At 37.5% G+C, this 23,014-nt stretch overlaps 1 non-coding gene and 1 pseudogene across 1 annotated transcript; both read right to left on the minus strand.

The window, feature by feature from the left end:
* Positions 1-23,014, minus strand: part of LOC126620624 (receptor-like protein EIX2) — a 59,841-nt pseudogene that overhangs the window by 32,274 nt on the left and 4,553 nt on the right.
* Positions 6,608-6,710, minus strand: LOC126624881 (small nucleolar RNA Z103). Its single transcript, XR_007624255.1, has one exon. It is a non-coding gene; the product is annotated as a small nucleolar RNA Z103 (small nucleolar RNA).

Consider the following 23,014-nt stretch of genomic DNA (forward strand, 5'->3'; position numbering starts at 1 on the left):
ATTTAAAACTTTATGTGATCTTAATCCACTTATTAAATACAAAATACAACAATGTAATTACTTTGCTATCACATTATGAAGTACAGTTAAACGCATTGGCAAGATATTAATCGTATAGGAAACAAAATAAAAAACAGATTATGGAATAAATCAGTAACTAAAATCAGTTAGCATCTGAATTAACATCCGAATTATCAAACAATTCCTAAGAATCAATTCCAATGCGAAAACAACGATTCGGATAAAGAAGAAATCCCAGAACGGGCTGCAATTAAATTAACTTTTATGATGAGGAGAAGACAAACTAAAAAGCAACTTTTCGATTACATTCAAAGGAAAAAAAAACAATTGAAGCAGAACAAAATTATCTTGAAAACAATAATAAATTATTGAAGATCATAACATTATGCAATTGCAAACCCATCAACGTAAATTGAATTTACCAGTTCAAGTATAATAAAAAAAAATTAGAAACTTCATAAGCAAGCAAGGCAATGGACAAAACCCACAAAGGATCCCAAAACCTCTGGGAATTCCGAAATTTTTCGTTTTTTGGCGTACCGAAATAAAACTAAAAGGCGTGATCTAATCAATTTGAAAAATATCTCAAGAATTCACATATCATTACAAAACAAAATTCATCGTTAAGATTAAGAGCAACCGAATAACACAATAACAAAACAGAAAAAAAATAAATTATAAATACCTTTGTCAAATCTCTTGGGATTCAAGTCCATTGACTTCACCCCCATACTACGTGGTGCCCCAGAAATTCTTGTAACTTTAGTAGCCTTGATCATGCATGTATCAGTACAAATACAAAAAAAAAAAAAGATAAATGCAATTTATTAGACTAAAGAATTTGGTATCAATAAACTTACAGTGATGCCAATAAATAGCGATTGAAGATAATTTTTCGTGTTGCTAAATTGAGAGGGGCACCCAAACCTGATATTTAAAAAACAAAATATTCAGTACAATGTAAACAATTCAATATTATTGAATGTTTTATGTATATTTCATGGTTCAAGATCCAACATATATAGGATAAGAAACGGGAAGGAGAGTGGAGATAGAAAGGTGGAGAATAATGGCAGCTAAGCAAGCATCATTGTGACCTCCACTCTCACTAACTTAAACTACTAATTAGCTTTACAATGATGATGAATAACAACCAGCTAACACTAGCACTAAGCTGAGCTGTTATCCATCAAAAACTTAAACAAAGGGTTGCATTATTCTTCCAACATTGAACCCTACTTCCACCTGCATTATTTCCACTTGCATTATTCTTCCAACAATGAACCCTACCTTCCAATACTCCCCCTCAAGCTGGATCCAGAAGGTTGATGGATCCAAGCTTGGAGATGAGCCTTTGAAACTGATGAGAAGCCATAGGTTTGGTGAATATATCAACCAGTTGATCGGAGCTTTTTACATAATGCGTCTGGATCACCTGCGACTGTACTTGTTCACGGACATAGTGGCAGTCGACTTCAATATGCTTCGTCCTCTCGTGAAAGACAGGGTTTGATGTTATGTGCATGGCAGCCTGGTTGTCACATAATAAGGTCATTGATTGAGCCGTGAACACACCTAAGTCACATAAAAGTTCTTTTAGCCATATCAGCTCACACGCGGTTGAGGCCATTGCACGATATTCAGCTTCGGCACTTGATCTTGCGATGACAGTTTGTTTTTTGCTCTTCCACTTGACCAAATTTCCACCAACAAAGGTACAATAACCAGTGGTGGACTTGCGATCGATGGCGTTTCCTGCCCAATCTGCATCGCAGTACCCCATTATTTGAGTGTTGTCATTCTTCGCCATGAGGATGCCACGACCAACGGACCCTTTTAAGTAACGTAAGATCCTTTTTACAAGGTTTAGATGCTCAATGGCGGGGGAGTGCATGAACTGACTGGCGATACTTACTGAATATGAGATGTCCGGTCTGGTGATTGTTAGGTAGATCAGCTTGCTGACAAGCCTCTGATAGAAGCTGATATCCGAGAGTGGCGTGCCTCCCAAGTCAAGTTTGAGCTTGCTATCGAGAGGGGTAAGTGCAGGCTTAGCCTCACTCATATTAGCTTCCTTGAGTAGGTCCATGATGTATTTTCGTTGATTAAGAAATAGTCCCTTGTGTGAAGATGCCATTTCGATTCCAAGAAAATACTTCAACACCCTAAGATCTTTAACAACAAATCTTTGTTGAAGTGACTGTTTGAGTGTGGAGATTTCTGCAACATTATCACCTGTGATTATTAAGTCATCCACGTATATCAACACAACTAATTTGCTCAAAGCTCCCGTGCGAACAAATAATGATGAATCTGCATTACTCCTTTTAAAACCAACACTATGAAGAACGGAACTTAGTTTTTCATACCAAGCACGAGGCGATTGCTTCAATCCATAAATCGACTTATGCAATTTACACACCAAATCAGGTTCCTGGCTTTGAGAGTGTCCTGGTGGCAATCTCATATAGACCTCTTCTTCAAGATCACCATGTAGAAAGGCGTTCTTCACATCCATTTGGTACATGGACCAACCCTTATTGACAGCAACAGACAATAGAACCCTAACTGAGTTCATTTTTGCAATAGAAGCAAATGTTTCTTTGTAATCCACCTCAAATGTTTGAGTGAATCCTCGAGCCACCAGCCTAGCTTTATGCCTCTCAATTGAACCATCAGAATTAAACTTGATCTTATAGATCCATTTGCAGCCCACTGCCCTTTTTCCTTTTGGAAGTTTGGTGATGCTCCAGGTGTTGTGTTGGTCTAGTGCTTTGAGTTCATCTCGCATTGCTTCTTTCCACACAGCTTGGTTATTAGCCTCATGAAAGTTTTGAGGCTCACTGTGACTTGAAATGGTGTTAAGAAAGGCAGCATAAGATGGAGTTACCTTTTGATACGACACGCAATTGGAGATTGGATGCCTAGGTTTATATGTGACAAAATCTTGAAACCTTGTGGGAGGTTGTCTATAACGCCGAGGATTGCGTCGAGGTACTGGGGGAGTTGTCTCATCCTCGTTCAAGTTATCAGCCACACTTTGAAGATTTCCTTGATTGCCGTTGTCATCATCATGCACAGAACCATCAGGATGAGTGCCTTCATTGTTGACTTCAGTGAGAGGTGTAGGAGATTCATTGGTGTTGTCATGGTTATAAACTATGTCATTTATAACATCTGGAGTGCTGATTCTTGGTAGAGGAAGCAGGCCTAGGATACACTCCCCCTGACTTGTGGCTTCATGTGATTTGCTGAAAAAAGGGTTAGCTTCATGGAATCGAACATCTTTGGATACAATTATTTTCCTCAGTTGAGGATCATAGCACTTATATCTTTTTTGTGTTGATGAATAACCAAGAAAAACACATTTGAGAGCTCTAGGGTCCAATTTAGATGCTCGATGGTGTGGCTGAACATGAACAAAACAGACACAACCAAAGACTCTAAGATGTGAAAGGTCGATTTTTCTTCCTTTCATAACTTCAAGGGGAGATTTAAACTCCAAGACTCAGCTAGGAAGTCTATTGATGATGTACACAGCCGCCATGACTCCTTGGGACCAAAATCTCTTTGGTACATTCATTTGTAACATTAATGCTCTTGTTTTTTCCAGTATGTCACGATTTTTTCTTTCGACTACACCATTTTGTTGAGGTGTGCCAACACAACTTGTTTGATGCATGATACCATGCTTGCTCAAATATTGTGACATGATATGGGGCATATATTCGGTGCCATTGTCAGATCTTAAGGTTTGAATTTGAGAGGAAAATGGTTCTTAACAAGGTTGTGAAAATCCTTAAAAACTTCTATCACTTCACTCTTAGACTTTAAAAGGTACAACCATGTGGCTCTAGAGAAATCATCAACAATGATTACATAATACTTATAACCATCAAAAGATTCAAACGTTGGTCCCCATACATCTGAGTGAACTAGTTCGAAAACTTTACTAGTCCTAGATAAGGATGAGTTAAAAGGCAATCTAGTGGCCTTAGACAGATGACATGTTTCACATTGAATTAAATCATTCCCTAAGTTTGGAAACAAAGATGACAGAACAGGTTGGGAAGGATGAGCTAAACGTTGATGCCACAATTGACTATCCTGGGATGAATTGGACTTGGCTTGAAATCCTCTGGGATTGCTCTTTGATATGTAATAGAGATCATCTAGGTAAAACCCTTCACCAATCGTCTTCTTGGTGAGACAATCCTGAAAAATGATATTGTGAGGAGAGAAGATGGTTAAACAATTTAAGGTGTTGGTGATTTTTCCCACAGATAGAAGTTGAAATGGAAAAGAAGGAACATATAAGGCTACTGACTCAATTTTGTCCGACATTAAGTTGATATTTCCCTTGCCTAAAACCTTAGAACTCTCACCATTGGCAGTTGAGACTTGAGAAGGTTGTGAAAATTTTTCAAACTTGTGAAACTTAGAAACATGGTTGGTCATATGATCTGTGGCACCCGAATCAACAATCCAAAAATCATGCATCATATTTATATTAAGAGCAGTTTTGAAAGCAGCCATGATACCTAACATGCCATCTCGGGGCATGTGTTGTGTGTCTGTTAAGAAACCAGTGAACTTGCCTAGCAAAGCTGTTGAGTTTCCATCTTCGAAACCAACCGTTTGATCACTCTTAATCCCTTTTTTTTTGCTTTGAAGATATGCTGCAAAATCATTTATGAGTGCAGCCAGATTTGCTGTGAAGCTCTTGAGTGCATCAAACCCATGTGATGTTGAGGCAGATGCTTTGTAGGCTTTGTGTGGTGCACGATTTAGGCTTTGTGAGCCCTTGTTATCCTTCATGAACTCCAGCTTTAATTATGGATGTAAGATCCAGCATGTCTCCTTAACGTGACCAGTATAGTTGCAATAGTTGCAAAATGCTCTTCATGCTGCCTAGAAGTTGAACAAAGGGCTTTCCTTCTTGTTGTAGGTTGGAAATGTCCTTCTTCAATTGAAACACACGTGCAGCATTGTTCTGACTACCATACATCTCCTTGACTGTTTCCATAGCTTGAATGATGATTCAGAATAACTGAATATTTCAACTAGTTTACGTTCCATGGAATTTAGGAGCCACGACATAACTAACTGATCTTTGCAAAGCCAGGATTCATATGTTGGTGAGGGCGCATCAGGAACTTCGATGCTTCCATTTATGAACCCTAGCTTGGACCTTCCACCTAGGGCAAGACTCACTGCTCTCGACCACGGCAAGTAATTAAACTCATTTAACAAGGCCGAGCTTAATCTTTGATTTGGGTTGACATCCACCTCAGACAAGGTTGAGGAGGAAAATATCTGGGAATTTTCAGCTTCAGATGAAGAAGAATTTTCTTCCGCCATATCGGAGATTGTAGGAATGCAGCAGCAGGTTATTTTTCCTGCTCTGATACCATATTGAATTTTTTATGTATATTTCATGGTTCAAACAGCTACAAGATCCAACATATATAGGATAAGAAACGGGAAGGAGAGTGGAGATAGAAAGGTGGAGAATAATGGCAGCTAAGCAAGCATCATTGTGACCTCCACTCTCACTAACTTAAACTACTAATTAGCTTTACAATGATGATGAATAACAACCAGCTAACACTAGCACTAAGCTGAGCTGTTATCCATCAAAAACTTAAACAAAGGGTTGCATTATTCTTCCAACATTGAACCCTACTTCCATCTGCATTATTTCCACTTGCATTATTCTTCCAACATTGAACCCTACCTTCCAATGAATATGTAGTATCAGTTTAGGATGCATAATTCAAGGCTCTAAAACCCTCAAAATCACAGGAAAAAATTCAAACACAAAATCTACCCGCAAATCGAAAACGACAAAAAAGAAAGTAAATTAGGCAACATTGAAAAAGACCTAAAACTTGCCAAAAAATGCTAGATCACGCGAGGAAAAAAATGAATTTCAATGAAATCGAAAACAGAAAAAACCTGTAGCCACCCAAGGGTTTCGAACCAAAGAAGTCCGTTGGTATGAAATTTTATGCACCATTTGACAAACCAAATCAAGCAGTGTCCAAAGATTAGAAAAATATGTTAAAAAGTAGAAATTGTATTTGATATAGATTAAAATGATTGAGTAATTGTGAGCGACTTACGACAAAATGAAGATGATTGAGGGAGGAGAGTAATCAAATTCGATGACTTCAATTGTAACAAATGGAAGGCCACCATTGAAAAGGTGTTAAAAAGCTGAGAATATATGTCAAAATGATATTTGAACCAACATTTTTTTGGAGTGTGATGTTCTATAATTAGAAATTATGTAAATAGTTATGTATAACTGATTTATTGTGGAAGAGTGTGATTGAGAAAACATATTGGATATATTGATCTATGACTGGTTGGTGATGCAAGGAACAGTATTGGAGGATTGTAAAAAAGTGGAATATGTTGAAATAAAGGTAATTGCAAAAGAAGTTAATAGATTGCATGACTGAATCAAATTGGAAGCATAGTAATGTCATTATTTGGTTTCAAATTTTGAGATCATTGTTTACATATTTTAGTGTAAAGGATAGAATTCAATTAAACAGATTGATTAAAATGGTGTAAAAAGATGGATCAGACATAGTTAGTTTGGTGTCTTTGTGTAGTACAGAGATATAGTTTGCTGAGTTATTTCAGCCTCCATTATTTGGAGAAATAATCATCATTTCCATCTTTTCTCTTCAGAGGAATGAGTTGCTACCAATTTATATACAGAGGCTTTCTCATTTTGACCTGTTGTAAACACATGGCTAATTTTCTGGTTGTTCAATGAGGGGTTTGAGTTGGACATGCAAAAGTATAAATCTAGATGTTCCCATTGAAGATACTCTTACACATGTTCAATTTAACTCATCAGTGGACAAATAAGGAATTAAGCATGTATTCAGAGCAGGTAAAAAGAAGATAGTTTGTATATATATTGGTAGCAGCCAATTCCCTTGAAGAGAAGGGTTAGTAAACATTGAATTTAAACGCAAGACAACCAAGAAAAGAGAGTTAAGAAAACATACCATTAAATTGTTCCATTGTGGTTGAGGATTTAGATATCGTTAGGGTAGGATGTTAACATCTCACTCCATATCTAAAAAGCAATTATAAAAATTTTGTTTATTAGAACATCTTTAATCTTTTTGAAAATGCTTAAATTTTAATTTTTTGCCAAAAATTTGAAATGGATAAATGTCTAATTTTTTTTGTAATATATTAAAAAACAGGATAGGTAGAGAGAAGAAGATATTGTTTAGTGTGTACAGAGCAGAAAGAATGTAGTGCAAATTGTAATCCATAGCAGAAAAAGTATATATAAAACGTGTTGTATAAGTATTTATTAAGCTGTAAATTAAAGGTGTTAAATTTATGTAAACATCTAAAGCATGCGTGTAACATGCTATAAACCAAATGTAGACAAAACATGCAAAAGAAAGAAAAAAGAAGAAGGAAAGAATAAGTAAATATAGTTTGAGATTGGTTTTAGAAAAAAGGAAAGCAACATTGCAGCATAACTTTTTAAACCAATATTTCACCTGTTTGATCGCAACCTCAATTGTTTTGGAGAGTGCGAAGATGATATGTCTTCTTAAGTGTTCATACGGCATCTGCAAAAGAAAGAAAGCAATGGAAGAAAGTTAATGATAAGTGAAAAAAATGTAAAATGTGAATGGACAAAAGTGGGAAAATAAGGTAGAATGTAGTAAAAAATACTAAGTTTTTTTGTCAAAGCATTTTATCCTAATCAAAATCCCAAACTGAAACAACATTTGTAATTAGATGTAAGAAAAATTTGGCCCAAGCAGTTGAGTATGGTACCAACATTATTATACTACTATTTTAATCACATTGAATAAAAAATGTAAACGTTTAGACATAGGTTAGTAAAATAAACAGTCTGCTCATAAATTTTGCAATACATCTTTAAACACTATGTTTGCAGTATAGTTGTTTACATTATTGTCTCCATCTGGAATCAAAATCTTCAAACCTTCTTTTGATGTAACTCTAGATAATGCTACATATAATTGACCATGGGTAAAAACAGGTTCAGGAAGATATAAACCAACTTGTTTCAAAGATTGACCTTGACTTTTGTTGATGGTCATTGCATAACATGGTCTAGCAGGAAATTGGCGTCTTTTAAAAATAAAAGGTCACTTATTTTCCGTTGCTGTCAAAGTGATTCTCAGAATGAATACTTTGTGACCAATATTGTTTCCAGCAAGTATTTTAGCTTCAATAATTTGGTTGAATAATTGAGTAACTACTAATCTAGTTCCATTACACAAACCCAAAGACTGATTTAAATTTCGTTACAGCATAATTGGCATTCCTATTTTCAAAATTAGGTTATGTGTAGGTAAACCATTGAAATCGAGCTTATTCAAAAATTTAATAGGATACAATATTTCTAAATTTTCATTATTTCCATTTGAAGAACACAAAGAATCATAGCTTAGAAACACATGTTAATCTCCAGGTAACAAATGGGTTATATAATTGTTTATATCTGTAACAGTTGTGTTTCGAGGTGTTATAATAGCACGTTCTCTCAAGTAGGCAAAATCTTGATAAGAATGTTCAAAATTGGGATAAGTTGCAAGAAAAATTGATAAAATTGGGTTGCAAGAAGAATTAACTATTAAATCTTTAGGTATTTCAATCAGAGATGTATCTTTATCATTTGAATTGTTTTCACCGATTTTTCCATCACCTATTTGTAAAATCCAATTTGCAAAATCACTGATTGTTCTCTTTTCATCAATGTCTAACCCATTTTTTGATAATCTCATGTTTTCTTTTAAATAAAATATTTTAAAATGTGACCATAAATAAGAACTATTTAAAGAAGCATTTATTATGTCCTCTTTGCTTCCTCCAGGTATAACAGGTAATATTTATCGAAAATCACCACCTAATAAAAGAGTTTTACCACCAAATGGAGTATTGCCTTGTGAATCATTTAAATGGGACATAATATCATAAAGCGATTTATCTAATGCTTCAAAACAATGTTTGTGATTCATCGGTGCTTCATCCCATATAATCAAATCTGTTTTTTCAATTAATGTTGCAAGATGAGTTTTCTTTTTTATTGCACAAATTGAAGAATCAGTAACAACCAAGGGAAATTTAAATCTGGAATGTGTTGTTCTACCAGCTGGTAATAACAACGAAGCTATCCCTGATGATGCCACAGCTAAAACAAATTTTTTATCAGATCTAAGCTTACTTATGATAACATCCCATAAGAAAGTTTTTCCAGTGCCTCCATGACCATAAACAAAAAACAAACCACCTTTTTTTCTTTCCACGGCATCTATAACACAATCGTAGATAAGTTTTTGATCTTGATTAAGTTGCAATTTTAAATTTGCGTGTTTTTTTTACAATTGTTCAGAATCATAGTTTAATTCTTCTCTTAGAAGCTTATTTTTAATTTTTTACATTTTTCTTGCATCATGTATTGGTAAATGATACTTGGCTAAAGAACTCGATGCATTGTTAAAAAGCAATTCTAATTCAAACAACACATAATTCTTTAATTCATCTTGTGGTATGATCATATCAGGAATTGCAAAAGTTTTTCGCAAGTTGTACAAAATGTCAACATACATGTTTTGCCAGTGAGTATCAAAAGGAGTTTCAGGTTCTACCACATCACAATATAAAATGATTGTAACAAATAATTGTCTCAACTGAGGAGATGACGCTACATTTACAGCACTTGACAAAGCCTTAATCCATTATTTATCATCTCCTAACAATCCCAATGATTGACATGCAGCATGATATGAAGGATGTACAATACCATTAACAGTTTTGAGATCATCAAAGTTTAATGCACCTTTTTTCAAGTTCAAAAGCATTCATAAATAATATAATTCACCAGATGCAGGATGCACATACGCTATTCTACCTATTGAACCTTTTTGTTTTCTAGGTTTCCACATTTTTTCCCGTGTGTCATATAACAATTTTGAAGGAAATTGTGCATAAGTGAGTGAGCGCGCTTCACTATAAATTTTGTTAGTTTCAAACCAACTTGTTAACATTCTATGGTTAGAGGCTTTTTGTTTGATAATTGAATGGAGTGATTAATCACCACTGAAAACAATATTCTATTCAAACGGTAAATGCACTGGTAATCGCTCTACAGAAGGTTCCCTATGGTGTATAGAATATTGAAACAATCTCCAAACAGCTTCATAAGGCGATATGTATCTACAATTTAAATATGTTAATATTTCATCATTTGGATCCTGTTGGAGAGCCAATCGTGCTCTATCTGAACCTTTGTTTACATATTTGAACAAATATTTTATAAGCATGGATTGACAACATGATTCAACATTTATATGAGCATTATATCTCAAAAGTAGTTCAGGATTATAAGGAACAACAAAACTGTTATCAATTTTGATTCCATTTTTTATAACAAACTTTTTATCATCATCCCGACGCCTATAAATTGGAAAACCATTTTGTTCAAAAATTGTTTCATTTTTATAAGGCTTAGGAAAGTTTTTGGAGCACTTATTTTCCCGCATGCAAGGAGAATTTTTATTAACATGCCCACATGGACCATGAATCATAAATTGATTAACAATCTCATAAAGTCGAGGCTCAACAAATTTGTCTGGCAATTCTGCACAAATAACGGAATCTATATCTGATGGCATATAGCATTTGAAATTTGATTTCAACCATATTAACATATGAGAATGAGGCAAACCTCTTTTTTGATATTCAATTGTACAAACATCTGTTTGGAAAATCAATTGAGACAAACAAAACCCAAAAAAAAAAAGTTAGCTTGTTGAAGGAAAGAAAAAAAAACCAAACCAAGATAAGCAAAGTAAAAATATTTTAGAACTCACTTGCTTCAATTTGACCGAATGGCTCTCCAGATTTGATGAAATCAAGCATATCATCAAGTTTCATTTTAAATATTCTAGAAATTATATCAGGTCTGTCCTCAAGTTTGTAGCTTGGTTTTTTTTCAAATTCTCTTATAATTTCTAGCCATTTCACATTACAGGTAAATGTTATAAACAAATCAGGATGTTCATATTCTCTACAAATAGTCATAGCATCTTGATAATTATTAATTATATATCTAGGACTTCCGGTGTATGATGCTGGTAAAACAATTTTTTGTCCCAAACTATTTGTATCGTTGTCACCTCTTAACACATCATCATAAATTCCTTTGTAAATCTCACTTCTTAAATTTTTTTTATTTTGTCTTATGTAGTCCAACCTATCTTCTTCAAGTGTTGCATAAGAATCTACTAAATATTGTTGAAAAAGTTTACCTCCTTTTAACAACGTAGTGAAGTATGGATTTCTTCCTTGAATTTGATAAGCTATATAAGCTCTCATAGGTATTCTTTGTCTTTTTGTTTTTGGACCGTTATAATTTTCATTCCATTTTAAATCCGGCATGTAACCATCTTCACCATATGGAAAAAGAATAGGGTAATGAAGAACCATAAATTTTGGATTCAATTTTGTAACACGTTTTAACCTTTCACTCTTGCAGTCTATAATAATATCTCTATTAGAATCTGACAAACCTATATCACCAACTATTAATCCACCTACTTCATCACTTGTTGGTTGATCATATTGTTTACTATCATTTGGTTGCCACCCCAACAATGTCATTTTTAAAGAAATGACACCATTAGTTTCAAATTTATCTCTTATTGTTCGAAAAAGTTTAACCAAGGCATTGCATGAATCAAACATTTTAATCAAACCTTCTACAATTTTTGAATCGAGTCTTTCATTTGTTCCATCATTGTTAAAAGCTCTAAGACGATTGTGTACTTCATTATATGTATCATAAACATATAATTGGGCAAATTTTGGAGATTCATTATCAGGAGGTAAAAAAGATCCCATCAAATGACAAACTTGACCACTGATTTTGAAAATGTAAGGACTTGTTCCATTGTTAATCGAGTGATCAACTTTGGCTCCCATTGAAGTAAATGAAGACATAGAATTGTAAGCTCTAATATTTTCTCGAAATGATAAACTTTTTTGACCTCCATTTGGATCAACCAACGAATCTAAATAAGGTGGTGTTGGCTTTGGAGTTGGAAGCTTAATTTTTCCTTCTTGACAGCATAGAGTAAAAATGGGTTCTTTTTTTTTAAGCTTTGTTTAAGGACTCATTTAACCAAAAATAAGCACCGCAATAAACACACATATAACTCTTATCACCCAAATCTATATAATCCTTGACAACACCTACAAAAAATACATCCAAAAGCAAAGAATAGGATAGTAGCGTTATACGCCATTGAGTAAACAGTAAAATTAAAAAGAAAAATAAAAAATTATTATAAGAAATTAACAACATACCTCTTCTTTTGTTTTGAAAAAAAGCTTGTCCTTTATTCATAAGATTGTGATTACGATTACCAAAAGTTTTTTCAACTATGCTTCCAACATCGTTGGAGACTGTAACAATTTTTTTCCCTTTTTTATCACAACTACCTAAGTTTGTTTCAAGCGTAGTCATATCTAATATGTCACTATTATCAGAATGTTGAACAACAAAATCATCAGTAAAAGAACTGCTTGTAACACATTGATATTCACCTCGTGAATATTGACAAAGAAATGTATCAGTTTCATAAAAAGAGGTGTTTTCAGTATTTTGCATATAAGTGGTTCCACACAATTCATTATCAGAATGCTCAACAACAGAATCATTAGCAAAAGATCTGCTTGTACTACACTGATATTCGCCCCGTGAATATTGAGAAACTAGCGCATCAGTTTCACAAAAAGAGGTGTGTTCAGAATTTTGCATGTAAGTGGTTCTACACAATTTTTTTGGTTGCTGGTTATGCTCAAGGAAAAGATTACATCCACTATTCACAATGTTTTCTTCTTGTTGTAGACCATCATTTATTCCAATATTTAAAGATCTTTTAGACATGATGCATATAAATTTTTACAGCCAATTCAAAAACAAATTGCTGCAAAACACAATTCAAAAAAAAAAAAAAACTAATAAGGATATAACACATATACTAAACAACAACAACAACAACAAAGCCTTTTCCCACTAAGTGGGGTCGGCTATATAAATCCTAGAACGCCATTGCGCTCGGTTTTGTGTCATGTCCTCCGTTAGATCCAAGTACTCAAGTCTTTTCTTAAGGTCTCTTCCAAAGTTTTCCTAGGCCTTCCTCTACCCCTTCGGCCCTGAACCTCTGTCCCGTAGTCACATTTTCGAATCGGAGCGTCAGTAGGCCTTCTTTGCACATGTCCAAACCACCGAAACCGATTTTCTCTCATATTTCCTTCAATTTTGGCTACTCCTACTTTACCTCGGATATCCTCATTCCCAATCTTATCCTTTCTCGTGTGTCCATACATCCCACGAAGCATCCTCATCTCCGCTACACCCATTTTATGTACGTGTTGATGCTTCACCGCCCAACATTTTGTGCCATACAACATCGCTGGCCTTCTTGCCGTCCTATAAAATTTTCCCTTGAGCTTCAGTGGCCTACGACGGTCACACAACACGCCGGATGCACTCTTACACTTTATCCATCCAGCTTGTATTCTATGGTTGAGATCTCCATCTAATTCTCCGTTCTCTTGCAAGATAGATCCTAGGTAGCGAAAACGGTCACTTTTTGTGATCTTCGCTAGATTGCTCCGGTCATTAGTTGGATAAGTATATAAATGGATAGAGATAGGAAAGCAAACACAAGATGTACGTGGTTCACCCAGATTGGCTACGTCCATGGAATAGAGGAGTTCTCATTAATTGTGAAGGGTTTACACAAGTACATAGGTTCAAGCTCTCCTTTAGTGAGTACAAGTGAATGATTTAGTACAAATGACATTAGGAAATATTGTGGGAGAATGATCTCGTAGCCACGAAACTTCTAAGTACCGGAGTGTGGTATCGTCTTGACTTGCCTTATCTGTCTCATAGGTAGATGTGGCATCTTCTCTGGAAGTACTCTTTCTCCATCCAGGGGTGGTATCTGTAACTGGTGGAGATGCACAAGGTAATGTATCAATTTCACTTGAAGCTTACTTGTAGTTTCATGCTTGGTCAAACGCGATACAAACCATGTAGTAAGAGTCCCCCAAGTCGCCGAGCTAGGGGATCTGCTGAAAAAGGTGACAGACAAGGTAAGCAATCAGAGCTCCGGCTGATTGTTCACATTCTCCCTATCTTACAGGCAGCATGAAGGATAAAGAGAAGAAAAATGAGAAGAGATGATATGGGATACTTTTGCTTTTGAAGAAGTAACTTTCCACAGGCTTATTCTTGAACTAGGCTGGAGGGTTTTCTGGTTTCCTCCAGAGTATAAGGCCGACTGAAGAATTTGAGGGTCAAAACAAGTCCATCAAATCTAGAGTACGTTCGACCCTGCTGATATGGGATACTTTTGCTTTTGACAGAGTAGTGGATGTATCGGCACGTGTGCTGTTACACTTGTCTCCGCATGCTTCCTTGTATCCTTCTCACTTGCCCTATCTGTTCCTCAGGCAGATGCGGTATCTTCCCTGGAAGCATAAGATGTTGAAGATGAGTACTCGAGAGCAATGCCAGGTAAGTAATCAGGTAAGGGGTTCCAGGCAGTCAGTTCCTGGCTGGAAGCTTGATTCCAAGTGCTGACTGATTGCTCTCTTTCTCCTTGTCTTGCAGGTAAGAACAAGGCCAAAGGAAAAGACAGGGAAAAAGCATGATATGGGATACTCTTGCTTTTAACCCTGATGATATGAGATATTCTTGCTCTAGTATAGCTTGTTTACAGAGGTATTATCGGGGGGAAAGAAAGCTGAATATTTCGAAATGCTTCGTTGGGAGTGCCCTCTCAGATAAGAGAAAGGGTTGAGCATTTTTGCAGGTATGCCTGTCTGTTAGGGATGGATGTCGACATATATAGGAGTCTCCCTAACATCAAGTAATAATGCTATTCCTTTACCCTGTTTGGTCATAGCACGGTAGTAGGAGCTGCCAGCTTCACATGTTTTAACTCTGTCAGAGCACTTTGAAAAAGTGGTCTGTGGTATCTAGAAAGTTGATGTTGCGTGTGAAGATTACAGACAAGCTTTATCCAAGGAGATCCAGCTCTGTAAGTTGGGAAAGTGGTGCCTCTTCGGTTTTCGAACAAGCAATCCTGTCGGGGATCTGGCTCTCGAGATTCGGAGAACGATGCCTCTTCGATTTTTGAGAAAGCAATCCTGCTGGGGGTCTGGCTCTCGAGATTCGGAGAGCGGTGTCTCTTCGATTTTTGAGAAAGTAATCATGTTTGGAGTCTGGCTCTCGAGATTCGGAGGGCGGTGCCTCTTCGATTTTGGAGCAAGCAATCTTGTTGGGAGTGTTTTCTCGAATGTGAGTAAAGGTTGGGCATGTTTGCTAGTCTACCTTGCCACGAAGCACAGAGGTTGACACACAGGGACTTTCCAATTATCCAGCAGTGGTACTGTTCTTTTACCCTCTCTTCGATTTTTGAGAAAGTAATCATGTTGGGAGTCTGGCTCTCGAGATTCGGAGGGCGGTGCCTCTTCAATTTTGGAGCAAGCAATCTTGTTGGGAGTGTTTTCTCGAATGTGAGTAAAGGTTGGGCATGTTTGCTAGTCTACCTTGCCACGAAGCACAAAGGTTGACACACAGGAACTTTCCAATTATCCAACAGTGGTACTGTTCCTTTACCCTCTCTTCGATTTTTGAGAAAGTAATCATGTTGGGAGTCTGGCTCTCGAGATTCGGAGGGCGGTGCCTCTTCGATTTTGGAGCAAGCAATCTTGTTGGGAGTGTTTTCTCGAATGTGAGTAAAGGTTGGGCATGTTTGCTAGTCTACCTTGCCACGAAGCACAGAGGTTGACACACGGGACTTTCCAATTATCCAGCAGTGGTACTATTCATTTACCCTTGTGGGTAATAATATGGTAGCTAGACCTTCAAAATTTATATGTCTAAACTTTGTTAGTGTTGTTTCTTTGCAATTCTTTTACCCTTCTTGGTCAGAGCGATGTAGTGGGAGCTGCAAGCTTCACGTGTCTCAACTTTGTCAGAGAACTTTGGCAAAGTTATCTGTGGTACCCATGAGCTACTGTTGCGTGTGGGAAGTGGGTGATTGAACAGTACGATTCATGTGCTTTCTACTTCGCCAGAAATCTTCGACAGAATGCCCATAATTTCCGCAAAGCTGAGTGTGCGTGTGACAGGTGCTGACAAGGCTGGAAAAGTAGGTGCCTCTTCGATTTCTGAGATCGGCCCTCGTGGTCTCTGAGCAGCCCAGCTTTTGAGAAAGCAAGCCTCTTCGATTTCTGAGATCGGCCTTCGTGGTCTTTGAGCAGCCCAGCTTTTGAGAAAGCAAACGCTTCTTCGATTTCTGAGATCGACCCTCGTGGTCTCTGAGCAACCCAGCTTTTGAGAAAGCAAACGCCTCTTCGATTTCTGAGCAGGCGCCTCTTCGATTTCTGAAGCTTCGTCGAGTGCAGATTTTTATAGGGGCTGACATTAAGTTCCAAAGCACACTTGAATATCCACTAGTAGAAGCTCCATTCTTGCACTTCTAAGATCTTGATTTGTCCGACCTCTTCTCTCTTCAACACCTTTGAAAATGTATGGCCCCTCCGACCGTCGTTTTGACTTGAACCTTGTTGAAGAGGCAGCCCCGCCTTCTCCAGACAACATATGGCGCCCATCCTTCGTCTCCCCTACTGGTCATCTTACCGTTGGGGATTCCGTGATGAAGAATGATATGACCGCTGCGGTAGTGGCCATGAACCTTCTCACTCCCAAAGATAACAGACTACTTTCCAAACGGTCTGATGAGTTGGCTGTTAAGGATTCTCTGGCTCTCAGTGTTCAGTGTGCAGGTTCTGTGTCTAATATGGCCCAACGCCTATTTGCTCGAACCCGCCAAGTTGAATCATTGGCGGCTGAAGTGATGAATCTCAAACAGGAGATTAGAGGGCTCAAGCATGAGAATAAACAGTTGCATCGGCTCGCACATGACTATGCTACAAACATGAAGAGGAAGCTTGACCAGATGAAGGAATCTGATGGTTAGGTTTTACTTGATCATCAGAGATTTGTGGGTTTGTTCCAAAGGCATTTATTGCCTTCGTCTTCTGGGGCTGTACCGCGTAATGAAGCTCCAAATGATCAACCTCTGATGCCTCCTTCTTCTAGGGTTTTGTCCAGTACTGAGGCTCCGAATGATCCCCCTCCGGTGCCTTCTCTTTCTGGGGCTCTACCGACTGCTGAGACTTCTCCTAAGCAACCTTTGTGAAGGCTCCCTCTTGTTTGTTTATTTTGACTCAAGTATATGTACATATTTGTAACTTATCGGGGATATCAATAAATAAGCTTTCCTTCATTTCAACGTATTGTGTTAAATACACCAAAGCCTTCTTCGCTAAGTTCTTTGAATTTTCTTTTGTTGAAGCTTGTATGTTGAAGCTTTGTGAGTGGAGCATATAGGTTGAGGTAGTGTTCCCTTAATTTCCCGAGTGAGGAAAACTTCTCGGTTGGAGACTTGGAAAATCCAAGTCACTAAGTGGGATCGGCTATATGAATCTTAGAACGCCATTGTGTTCTATCCTGTGTCATGTCCTCCGTTAGATCCAAGTACTCTAAGTCTTTTCTTAGGGTCTCCTCCAAAGTTTTCCTAGGTCTTCCTCTACCCCTTCGGCCCTGAACCTCTGTCCCATAGTCGCATCTTCTAATCGGAGCGTCAGTAGGCCTTCTTTGCACATGTCCAAACCACCGTAACCGATTTTCTCTCATCTTTCCTTCAATTTCGGCTACTCCTACTTTACCCCGGATATCCTCATTCCTAATCTTATCCTTTCTCGTGTGCCCACACATCCAACGAAGCATCCTCATCTCCGCTACACCCATTTTGTGTACGTGTTGATGCTTCACCGCCCAACATTCTATGCCATACAGCATCGCCGGCCTTATTGCCATCCTATAAAATTTTCCCTTGAGCTTCAGTGGCATACGGCGGTCACACAACACGCCGGATGCACTCTTCCACTTCATCCATCCAGCTTGTATTCTATGGTTGAGATCTCCATCTAATTCTCCGTTCTTTTGCAAGATAGATCCTAGGTAACGAAAACGGTCGCTCTTTGGTATTTCTTGATCTCCAATCCTCACCCCTAACTCGTTTTGGCCTCCATTTGCACTGAACTTGCACTCCATATATTCTGTCTTTGATCGGCTTAGGCGAAGACCTTTAGATTCCAACACTTCTCTCCAAAGGTTAAGCTTTGCATTTACCCCTTCCTGAGTTTCATCTATCAACATTATATCGTCTGCGAAAAGCATACACCAAGGAATATCACCTTGAATATGTCCTGTTAACTCATCCATTACCAACGCAAAAAGGTAAGGACTTAAGGATGAGCCTTGATGTAATCCTACAGTTATGGGAAAGCTTTCGGTTTGTCCTTCATGAGTTCTTACGGCAGTCTTTGCTCCTTCATACATATCCTGTATAGCTTGGATATATGCTACTCGTACTCCTTTCTTCTCTAAAATCCTCCAAAGAATGTCTCTTGGAACCCTATCATACGCTTTTTCCAAATCTATAAAGACCATGTGTAAATCCTTTTTCCCATCTCTATATCTTTCCATCAATCTTCGTAAGAGATAGATTGCCTCCATGGTTGAGCGCCCTGGCATGAACCCGAATTGGTTGTCCGAAACCCGTGTCTCTTGCCTCAATCTATGCTCAATGACTCTCTCTCAAAGCTTCATTGTATGACTCATTAGCTTAATACCCCTATAGTTCATGCAATTTTGTACATCGCCCTTATTCTTGTAGATAGGCACCAAAGTGCTCATTCGCCACTCATTCGGCATCTTCTTCGTTTTCAAAATCCTATTGAAAAGGTCAGTGAGCCATGTTATACCTGTCTCTCCCAAAACTTTCCACACTTCGATTGGTATATCGTCTGGGCCTACTGCTTTTCTATGCTTCATCTTCTTCAAAGCTACAACCACTTCTTCCTTCTGGATTCTACGATAAAAAGAGTAGTTTCTACACTCTTCTGAGTTATTCAACTCCCCTAAAGAAGCACTCCTTTCATGTCCTTCATTGAAAAGATTATGAAAATAACCTTTCCATCTGTCTTTAACCGCGTTCTCTGTAGCAAGAACCTTTCCATCCTCATCCTTGATGCACCTCACTTGGTTTAGGTCCCTTGTCTTATTTTCCCTTGCTCTAGCTAGTTTATAGATATCCAACTCTCCTTCTTTGGTATCTAGTCGCTTATACATATCGTCATAAGCCGCTAACTTAGCTTCTCTCACAGCTTTCTTCGCCTCTTGCTTCGCTTTTCTATACCTTTCACCATTTTCATCGGTCATATCCTTGTATAAGGCTTTACAACATTCCTTCTTAGCCTTCACCTTTGCTTGTACCTCCTCATTCCACCACCAAGATTCCTTTTGGTGTGGGGCAAAGCCCTTGGACTCTCCTAATACCTCTTTTGCTACTTTTCGGATACAACTAGCCATGGAATCCCACATTTGGTTAGCTTCCCCCTCTCTATCCCACACACACTGGGTGATTACTTTCTCTTTGAAAATGGCTTGTTTTTCTTCTTTTAGATTCCACCATCTAGTCCTTGGGCACTTCCAAGTCTTGTTCTTTTTTCTCACTCTTTTGATATGTACATCCATCACCAACAAGCGATGTTGATTAGCCACGCTCTCTCCTGGTATAACTTTGCAATCCTTACAAGTTATACGATCCCCTTTCCTCATTAGAAGAAAATCTATTTGTGTTTTTGACGACCCACTCTTGTAGGTGATCACATGTTCTTCTCTCTTCTTAAAGAAGGTGTTGGCTAAGAAGAGATCATATGCCATTGCAAAATCCAAGATAGCTTCCCCATCCTCGTTTCTCTCCCCAAAACCATGGCCACCATGAAAACCTCCATAGTTGCCTGTCTCCCTGCCCACGTGTCCATTTAAATCTCCTCCTATAAATAACTTCTCTGTCTGAGCAATTCCTTGCACCAAGTCTCCAAGGTCTTCCCAAAATTTCTCCTTCGAACTCGTATCCAACCCTACTTGAGGTGCGTACGCACTAATCACATTGATAAGTTCTTGTCCTATTACAATACAAAAATCTAAACAAAACCTTAAAACAAAAGTTTCATCTCAATAAACATAAACACAATACAAAGGTTGACTTGGATGAGAAAAAAGTAAACAAAACTATATAATGAAACTTTGAATCGAAATACATAAGAAGTTTAAATTACTTACCTGTAACACAGAACGTCCTCAAGGCCAAAAACAACACAAAAGGGTTATAAATGAGAATTCCCTTAACTTCTGTAGAAAAAAAGAAAAAAAAAAAAAACTGCATACCATGAGTTCACAGAATTGTATGAGGCCTGATAAAAATAATTTTAAAGCTTAGAAATTTTACATCAAATTCCAGACTAACCAAAAAACTTAAATTGATTCCAAATGCTCAACCCCACATAAAATTCAAAGCTTAAAAATTAAAAAAATCTCAAAGAATAAATCTGAGATGGGTAAAACGTGGAATAATACCTGGATGTTTTGTCAAAGGAGGAAAGGAGCCCAAGCAGGTGAATGACTCCACTCACAGTGATTTTCAAACTGAGAGTGAGTCTTCTCTCTCATTTCATATTTTTCTCTTTTGTTTGTTTTTCTTTTAAATAATGGATAATTTGCCCCACCTGACTTATTTAGGCTGTTTAATCACTAATATCTCCACTAAATAAGGAAAAGTACATCAAGTAGGTAAAAGGATAAATTCAAAAATTATTTTAATTTAAAGAAAATACACCAATGACATGTGCAGAGTTTCTCTCTTGTATTTTTTTTTTTTAAAGATCTTGCTGCTTTCTTTGAAAGTTTGGATTTTTTTTTATGTTCGTATACTAATAAAAATAAAAAAACACACGTTAGTACAAAGAAAATACATTGATAACTGCATAGATTATTTCAATTGTGCGAACTATAATCAATCAGGGAAAGAATATAGAATGGGTATGGGAATCAGGGAGAGAACATAGAATGGGTATGGGAATCAGGGAGAGAATATAGAATGGATATGGGGTAATAACTCTGTGTCACAGCCCGTCCCAAATATATATTCTTTGACGATGTAAAATGACAGGTTTACCCTTGGACGGGAGATTGTAGTGGGTATGTGTGACATATTGAGATTTTGAGCTTATTGTGTGGTTGGAGAATTGTGACCACGTGGACCACACACACACACCACACATCACTCCTCCTTTCTCTTTCTCACTCATGTGCCCTCACTCTCTCAGTTTCACCCTCTCTCTTCCCTCCTTCGTACGGACAAGCTTCAAGACCACCCCCAAACTTCACAGATCGAAGGTTTTGAATGCACCATTGTGTTCCTCGTGGTGCTACGAGTTGATTGGTACCCATTTCAGGTAAGGAATCCTTCGAAAAACTCGTGAACCCGTAACCCCATTTTCATGCACTGTTCATACTCACGTAAAATGTTGATTTTTAAGGAAATCTAAGCTCATAGGAAGCTTAGTGAGGTCCCAAGGAAGCTAGGAGTGCTTCGTTTAAAGGTTTTGGACGTCGGAGGGCCGAGATCGAAGGTTTTCAAAGTGACCGGATTATCGAGCTTCCTCAGGTAGATTCTAGTGGAATTCAAGGCTTAAAAGTAGTATAACATGAATCTACATGTCATTAGCTTCATTTTGGTACCAATTGCATGAAAAATGGTGAAGAAACGAATGAGAATAGTGAGTTTGAAGTTTTGCCCAGTTTCCGACGTCGGCGACGGTCGCCGAAGCTGGAGGTTAAAGGTGAAGGAATATTCCGTCAAATATGACGGAATATTCTCACGTTGTCAGTTAAGATTAACGGTTACCGTTAGGATTTAACGGAATATTCCTGATGCCGTTGCACGTGCTAGGCACGTGGCCGGCGCGTTTTGCCGTGCCTTGGCCGGCGAGTGGGAGGTCCAAAAATAATTCTAAAAATATGGGGATGTTCGTGGAGTTATGTAGATCACGTTGGTACATTCAAATACCAAAATTGAGCAATGTATGAGAAGTTATTAGCTAATTTTTTCTATGCGCCTTAAAATAACGTTTTTATAGTTAATTCACATATAAGTGAGACGTATCCCGAGGACGAGTGTATCCACGGGCGACTCGGGGGTTATGACCCGTCGACTTATCAGTGAGTGGGCTTTTGTTTTCAGTATATATGTATATACTTGATATATTTCCCAGAAATGCATTTTTAAGAAAGTATGCTTTGAAATAATATGCCAAATGCTTTTATATTCTGAATATGCATTTCATAGTTGCATATATGTATAAATGTGGTGTTGTGGAGGCACAGGTAGGTTCAGGTAAGTTACGTTTGGTTATGTGAATCATCAATGATGTGATATGTAATTGAATAACGTTGAGCTCATAAAACTGCACCTAGGGTGATTAATTTAGCCAGAAATATGATACAGACCTGTTTATTATGTCACCCCCACACTATATGCTCACATGGGATCCAGCTTAAGTGCACAGTCTTGTCGTACAGACCTTATTTAGGGTTCCAACTCGTAGGTGACCAGCGATTTATCGCTCGGCTATTATGAGAGGATAGAATTGAGCATAATTATATTTCACCCAATCTAGTCGAACAGACCTTTTTAGTGGTTCTGACTTATGTGCAGTATATTGTCGTATAGGTCATAGTAGTGACTCCGGCTAGATTGATTTTATGAGCTATAAATTCAGCCATACAGACTATCACAGGGGTTCCGGCTAACATATCATATTTCCATAAAATCATTCTTACCTGGATTGTTTACTTTGTTATATTTTAGCATTGCATACATATGAATATGATTATGTGAAGCATGAATTGAATTGTTATGATTCAGAAATATATATATATATATATATATATATATATGCTTATATCTTGATTCTGGGG

The sequence above is a fragment of the Malus sylvestris genome, chromosome 5 (genome assembly GCF_916048215.2).
Source record: "Malus sylvestris chromosome 5, drMalSylv7.2, whole genome shotgun sequence".
Classification (NCBI taxonomy): Eukaryota; Viridiplantae; Streptophyta; class Magnoliopsida; order Rosales; family Rosaceae; genus Malus; species Malus sylvestris.